Consider the following 8,261-nt stretch of genomic DNA (forward strand, 5'->3'; position numbering starts at 1 on the left):
GATCTGATGGCTACCAGGGGTGAGAGGGAAAGGGAAATATTTCACTAGGTAGAGGGTAGACACATTGTTAATTTGGGTGATGGGAAGGCAATATTCAACAAGAGGGAGGTTAGCACAGGAAAGATGAAGGTAGTGGGAGAGACAGGAAGAGTTCAAGAGTTAAAGTGGTTAGAAGTAAATACTGTGAACTGATGGTACACAGAGGACCTGCAGTCATTGTAATGGCGCGAAGTGTGTGATTTGTTGAATGTGGGACTGATTATCTGTTCTGTAAATCTTCACTCAAATCACAATCAAAAGGTTAAAAATAAAAGTAAAATATTTTGCAAAATAACAACTGGAATCTTTTTCCAGAAACAGAGGGATGAGATAGGAGATGAGAGATATGAACAACAAAAGACCTAGCTTATAAATAATCATGAATCTGAAACAACATATTGATCAAATAAATGGAAGTGTAATTAATTTTTTAAATGTAAGAAAAATTTCCCAGGCTAGAAATTATTTATGCAGAAGTGTTTTAAGATTCAAGGAAAAATTAATGATGAGAAAATTACATTTAGAAAATTCTGAAGAAAAAAGTAAAATATAAGCAAAAATGCAACATCTGTATGGGTTATGGGTTGAGATGCTATTTGAAAGGAGTGCAGTTCCAATCCACTATCCACTCTGTGGGAGGAAGATGAGGCTTTCTGTTCCTTTTAAGATACACAGCCTCGGTAACCCTATACAGGGTCACTGTGAGTCAGAACCCAGAGTCTCACCCAGAGTCTATAAAACTGACTTCGCAGCTCACCACCACCATTACCACCATAAATATTCAGATGTAGGAGTTCAAAAGTACCAGTCAGCTTAGACTAATTACCACTGCTGTAACAAATGAAATTCTTCTTAACTTCTAGGTATTTCCCTCAGATTAATATAAGACCCTAGAACCTTGGCATTCTTCTAAAAGAGTCAGCCTTATGGAATCTACCCCATTTCATCCCTCTCTCAACAGCAACTATTCTTTCCTGGTGAAAGAAAAGAAGTCACACAGAAGGATACTTTCTTAGAATGGTTCACTGCGATTTGGAAAGAATGGTAAAATTTGAGTTAACTTATCAGTACAAGCCTGTAGATCAGGGTGGTGGTTACCCAAATCAAGCCACTCATTTCTATGTTTCCACTAAGCTCCAGGATGTTGTCCTTAGTTTTTACTCATTAATGTTTATGACAATAGATCATCCTTTCACAGTGAGACACTTTAAGGGAAGTCTAGTTAAATACCAGATTCCTGCATGATTACTTCCAACACCTCACTGTTGCAAACTGCCCTCTAGTTTGTGGATACTACTGATGAAGATCAAAGAGCACAGCCTTCAGTATGGGCTGCACCTCAGTGTAAAGAAAATAAACATCTTCACCACTGGACCAGTAAATAACATCAATATAAATAGAGAAAAGATTGAAGTTGTCAAAGACTTTGTTTTGCTCAGATCAGCCATTAACACTTATTGAAGTGGCAGGCAAGAAATCAAAGGACATATTGCATTAATCAAATCTACTGTATGAAACCTCTTTAAGGTATTCAAGAGCAAAGATGTCAGTTTCAGGACTATGGTGTGTCTGATCCAAGCCATGGTATTTTCAATAGCCTCATATGCATGCGAAAGTTGGACAATGAATAAGGAAGACTGTGGAAGAATTGATGCATTTGAGTTATGGTGGTGGAGGAGAATATTAAAAGTACCATGACTGCCAAAAGAACAAATCATTCTGTGTTAGAAGATGTATAGTCAGAATGCTTCTTAGAAGCCAGAATGGCTCAATTTCATCTCTCATACTTTGGATATAATATCAGGAGGGACCAGTTCCTGGAGAAGGACATCATTCTTGGTAAAGTGGAGGATCAGAGAAAAAAGGGAAGACCACAACGGGATGGATTGGCACACAATGTCAGTAGCAATGGGCTCCAGCGTAGCAATGATGATGAGGATGGCGCAGGACAGAGGAGTGTTTTGTTCTGTTGTGCTTAGTGTTGCTATGAGCCTGTTCCAACTGGACAGCACTAACAACAGCAACAGATTCAGTGAAACACAAAGACAAAGTAGAAGGAGCTGAGAATTTCTTTCAGCTGAAGTTCATGAACACTAATTATAAAATAGTTCTCCAAAATGTCTTTGAACTCAACATTAGACATTCCCTTTTTCGTGCTTATTCATTTACTATGGTGAGTGAAGGAGGGGAAGGTCATTAAACAATGATTTCTAATGAAATTTACAGGGACACTCTGAGAAATGTGGTCCATTTTGCATTAAAGGCATTTGGGGGGAATGTGTAAACACTGTGATTAGCCCTCTCTCTTCCCTCCAGGAGGGTGTTCTTAACCTTAAGCCCAAATGGCACGTTAACCAGACAAATGCTCAGATATGCTCTACTTTATTGTTTTGACATGACTACTGACAAAATGCTTCATTGTTTTGACATGACCACTGACAAAATTGACTTCCAATATGGGTCAAACCTAACACAGCTAAACTCTTCTTGCAGCTGCATTGCTGCAATCTAGTTGTGACACAATCTAGTTGGGACACAATCTAGTTGGGAAAGGTCATATAAGTCTTGTTACCAATCTAGAGGTGACTGTTTGTTCTGGGTTATGCTCTGGTGAAAGGTGCTGGACCTTGAAGATTGATTTTGTGCATAATTTGAGAGCCTTAGGGATTACAATGGAAGTCGCTGGTCTAATACTGCGCAGTGTAGATACTTAGTCTATACATGATAAATGATTGGTTTTCTTCCTGGGGTCTTACAAGCCAAGTCAATTAAAAACAAAACATACCGGATCATGTCCCTTCATCTCACCTTAGTGAGCTTTTCTGCTAAGTTTAGAGAAATGAGGGCAAATTTTGGAATATAAATTTGGGATTAGATTTTCATATGTGACCAGTTAAATGTAAGGAAGACACTTAAAAGCAGAGTTTAAGACCTGAAATGGATTTAGAGAGAGAATTATTTTGCCCACAACATCATTCTTCTCCCTAAAATAGATTAACACAATAAAAATGAAAATAATTTGTTGAAGTTCTCTCTAGATTTCAAAGATGGAAGCAGAGATTTACACATTGAGCTCTAAAAATGTCTTAAAATTGGCTGTTACTTTGCTCAACCTTTTTTCTTAGGTCATGTATTTCCAGAGCTGGAAAAGGATGACTTGGCACATCATAAGTAGGAGGTTGTTGAGATGTTAGTCTTAGTGACTGGGGTTTGTAGCAACACTCTTTTCTGTTCTTCAGTCTTCTAGCTCCTTCATAACCACCTGATACCCCTCTACTGAAATTTCAAAGAGTGATTGCTGTGGTCAGCAAGATAAGGGGATGAAATTATTTTGCCCAGCTCCATATTGTGAGCCAAGTAGAAAACTGATAGAAGATAGAGGAGAGGAGATAAGAAAAGAGTTGCTTCTCCAAGGGTGTGCTAAATAGGCTTTTATCAAAACTAAAGGATACATCTTCCTATTTCATGGGGGCAGGAGTTGGGATAAACTAACCTCTTTCCTTTGTGCTTTGGTCTGCAAACTTTAAGAGAAGAGGTTTGATTCTTCAAATCAGAAGATATCTTAGACGAAAACTCTAATCATAGCCCTCCAATCAGGAAAGGTTCCTTCCTGAAAGTTAAAGTCTAGGCAAGACTATGCTCATCGGCATTATGGCCTTCTTGCATCAGAGCAACGTAGCATCCTAGCTGAAGTATCACAATGTCAGAACTCTGGAGTGAGCTGGCATATGAACCTTGATGAAGAATAGCAAGCTAAGCTGCTATTGCTGTGAAAAGCAAAGGATGATGTCTTAGTTTCCTTGGGATACCATAACCTAGATACCACAAAGTGTTATTGTTGTGTCAAGTAGTGCTGAGTCGGTTCTGAGTCATAGCAACCCCGCATAGGGTATCTGAAGAGTGGCTGGAGAGTTTGAACCACCGATCTTGTGGTTCTAATCAACCTTGTGGTTGTGTGCTTGTCCTACAGCACCACACCAGGTAGCTTTAAAGAAGACAATTTTATTTTCTCACAGTTCTTGAGGCTAGAAGTCTAAATTCAAAGCATCAACAGGCCTATGCTATCTCTGATGGTTCTAGAGAAAGATCCTCTTTTGTCTCTTTCAACTTCTGTTATTGATTCAATTGGTGTTGGTTGGTTTCAATTCATAACCATCCTACATACAGTAAAAGAAAATTACCTGATCCTGTACTATCTTCACAATCTCTGTTTGAGTCTAAGGTTGCAGACACTACCAGCCCATGTAATTGAGGAGTTTCCTCTTTTTTGCTGACCCTCTACTTTACCAAGCAGTGTGTTCTCTCCAGGGACTGGTCTCTCCTGATCACATGTCCTAAGTACATGAGAGGAAGTCTTGCCATCTTTGTTTTTAAGGAGCATTCTGGAGGTACTTATTCCAAGACAGAATTGTTTGATCTTCTGGAAGTTCATGGTATATTCAATAGTCTTCAACAACATAACACTTTAAAGGCATCAATTACTCTTCTGACTTTCTTATTCCACTTTCACATGTATAGGAGATGGTTGGGTTGTATAAGCTATGGCAAATGACTAAGGTCAGGTACATCTGACCTTTTCATAAATTACAGAAGTTTTTTGCATATTTGCCTAGTACAATACATTGTTTGATTTCCTGACTGCTGTTTCCATGGGCAATGATTATGGATCCAAGTAAAATGAAGATCTTGAAAGCTCAAATATTGTCTCCATTTACCATGATGTTGTCTATTGGTCCAGTTGTGAAGAGTTTTGTTTTCTTTACATTAAGGTATAACTCATACTGAAAGCTGTAGACTTTTATCTACATCAGTAAGTACTTCAAGCCCTCTTTTTTTCCTCTAATCCTGATGCTACTTTCTTCTTCATATAGTCTAGCTTCTCGGATTATTTGCTCAGCATACAGATTGACTAAGTATGTAAGTAGTATGGCAAACTGTTATTACTTTAAAAAGTAAACGATGTAAAGCGTAAAAGATCAGCTCCTATAGTCCCAGGTATTTTGTAGCATTCCTAGGACTGAAGAGGGGTTTTTACAAGCTTCCCCTGAATGTGACTCTTCCCTTTTTGTAAGTCTCACTCAGAATCTATAAAGTCTATGAGGGTTACAAAGTACCTGACAACATCTGCCAACAGCAGCAAACCAAACCAACACAACCAATTTCCCCAAACACAGTCACATTTACAGGAATGGGGGTTAGGAATTCTACATGTCTTTTCTTTCTTTCTTTCAGGCCACAGCATTCAGTTCATTATAGATGCTTTAGAATTTTCCTCATAGCTGTAGGGAAGGAAAAAAAGAAAACAACAACAACAACAACAACCAAACTTTACAACAACAACAGGCTGAGTACAAAAAATACAATGATCTTATATTCATTCATATTCTATTTGTAAAGAGAAAAATTACATGCTGTTGGGCTTCGTACAATGTAAAACATTGAAAAATCAATCAATCAAATAAATTAGGTACTTTGGAATTTAACAGCTGATGCCAAGGATATGCCAAAGGAATTGATTATGAATGCAGAATGATTTTTTCCCTAAAATATATTGCATTAAGAAAACATTTTGAAACAATTTGTAGTAATACAGTATAATAAGCATAATGTGGAAAGAGAAATTATAACAACCAGGCTGGGGAATCATCTGAAATGGGGAAAAAATATCCTGTCAAAACTTGATTTGGTTGCATTTCAAATATGGTATCAGTGTTTTATTTTTCGAATGAAACTTCAAATAGAGTAAAGCCCACAGGTGGCCTTGTTGTAAGGTGAGTGGAACATCTTTGCCACATGCTCCTCAGCCTGAGCTCTGTTTTGTTTAGAAGGAAAGCATTCGAATTCATGATGTAGAGTTGTCACTTTTCCTAAGCAGTTCTAAGGTTGGTGCCTGTAAGAGCAAATGTACCAGGGCTTAGTTGGCAAAGTGAAAACAATTTTTTGTGCCCCTGGGTATTTTTGTCTATCTACCCAGGTATCTTGAGATGTAACTATTCATTTGTATGCTGATTGTCATTGGTGGACATTTGCATACATATTTTAATTCACAAACTTCTGAGTTGCTTTGTTTGCTCTGTTACCAGAGCTTTAGCATGTAATGATATTTAATAATTAATACCCTTTTGTGTGTTCTTCTAATGAAAGGTCCAACATATATAAAGCAGAGGTTGTTGTTGTTGTTAAGTGCCATCAAGTTGGTTCCGACCCATAGCAACCCTGTACAGGGTTTCTGAGGAGCAGCTGGTGAGCTTGAACCGCTGACCTTACAGTTCAAACGGCTTTGCAGTATGGCGCATTAATCCAAAAGCAGAGGTACTAATGGAATATCTCCTGGCTTTTCAAGAATAAATATTATATTCAGAGGAAATGGTGTATTTTAGTTATACTCTAATTGGCACTTTTGGTTATTAAGCTGGACTGCAAGGTCAGTGTGAAATGCAAGATCGGCAGTTCAAGCTCACCAGCAGCTCAGATGAGACTTTCTGCTCCTTTGAAGACTTATATTCTTAGAAACCCTACGCAGGGTCACTGTGAGTCAGAACTAACTTAAGGACACCTAACAACAACAACAACAGTGTGATATCTACCTATTTATTATGTACCCTCTCCTCACTTACTGACATGGTTAGATTCCAAAGACCATACCATATGCAAAATAGTTGCTATGTGAACACGGAGGATAAGCACATCTGATCACAAAATGAAAAATGACTACATCATTACTAACTACTCAGCCACTAAGAATCATAGCTCAGTCAAGTTGACACATAACCTTATTATAATAGCCAACATTATTCTCTCCTCAGTCCTTAGCATTTGTTATTGCCAGATATACATGATTAATGTGAAAGACAATCAGAGAGTAGATTTTGTTACTATCATTGTAAATGTAAAATAATGGACAATGAGACAGTTGGTAAGTGAAGAGTAGGTGCCTTAGTTATTTTTGCCATCTGACAAACACCTGTATGACATTTACAGTGTTCTGGGTTCTGTAAGGTCATAGCACAAGAACTCTGTGTTAATGAAACAGGGGCCACTTTGGTTGAGGGAAAATACCCATTAGAAGAATAGATTAGAGAAACTCATATACAAACAAGAGGGAGCCCAGCATCATCGTGGGACACTGAAACCAAGAAGATGAAGACGACAGTGAATGTTTCCCAGAAGCAAGAGTGGCAAAGGATTTCTAGGAACCAACTGTGTTCTCCCGTGCTTTATCCCACAGCGCCACCCAGGAGTCCAAGTCCTCCTAGTCAAACTCAGTTCACAATATGCTTTCTCTCCCTACCACAACTCTGGTCTCCGGTTCTGCTTCTTGAGTATGTGCAGTCTTTTCCAGTCTTAGCACATCTACTCTTACTATTCCTATGGCATTCTAGAAATCCTGGTGTGGTACTGTAGGGTAGATACAGAATTGCTAACCGCTAGGTCAGTGGTTCAAGCCTACCAGTTGCTCCTTGAAAACCCTATACAGGGGGTCATTATGAGTCTGAGCCAACTCCATAGCAATTACAATAACAATATTACTTAGGATGTAATATTGTTATAGGAGTCCTGGAGTGGCACTGTAGGATAACCACTGGACTGCTAACCGTAAAGTCGGCAGTTCAAACCCACCAGCCAGTCATTCCTTGGAAATCCTATACAAGGTAGCTATGAATTAGAACTTATTTAACAGCATGTACCAAGTATTACTTCATTCCATTTGGCTCAGAGAGTAAACTGGCACTTAGAGACTGAGCTTGATTCTTGCCTCAGATCTTACATTATGTCAAACAGTGGGTTATAGGTTAAATGAGCTCAGTGATTATCCAGAGTGGACATCACCATGCTTTTCAAAGGGCATCCTGTCCATAGGCAGGTGCAATGCACTTAACAACAGCAGTTAAGTGCTCTTGACATGATTTTGACTCATAGCGACCCTGTATAGGATCTGAGCAACGATCGGTGGGCTTAAACCACCGACCTTGTGGTTAACGTATCCTACAGGGCCAAACCAGGAGTCCAGGCTTTGATTTTCAGCCCCTAAGCTTGGATTTCAGAGAAGGTGTCCTTATAAGCCAAGTTACTAGGATAAAAATGTCTACTCTTCAGCTTTTGCATGCATTTGAGGTATTGAAAATATCATGGCTTGGGTCAGGCGTACCTTAGTCATTGTTGTTGTTAAGTGCCGTCTAGTTGGTTCTGACCCATAGCGACCCTGAACAGGGTTTCTGAGG

Source organism: Chrysochloris asiatica, unplaced genomic scaffold, assembly GCF_000296735.1.
Source record: "Chrysochloris asiatica unplaced genomic scaffold, ChrAsi1.0 scaffold00040, whole genome shotgun sequence".
NCBI lineage: Eukaryota > Metazoa > Chordata > Mammalia > Afrosoricida > Chrysochloridae > Chrysochloris > Chrysochloris asiatica.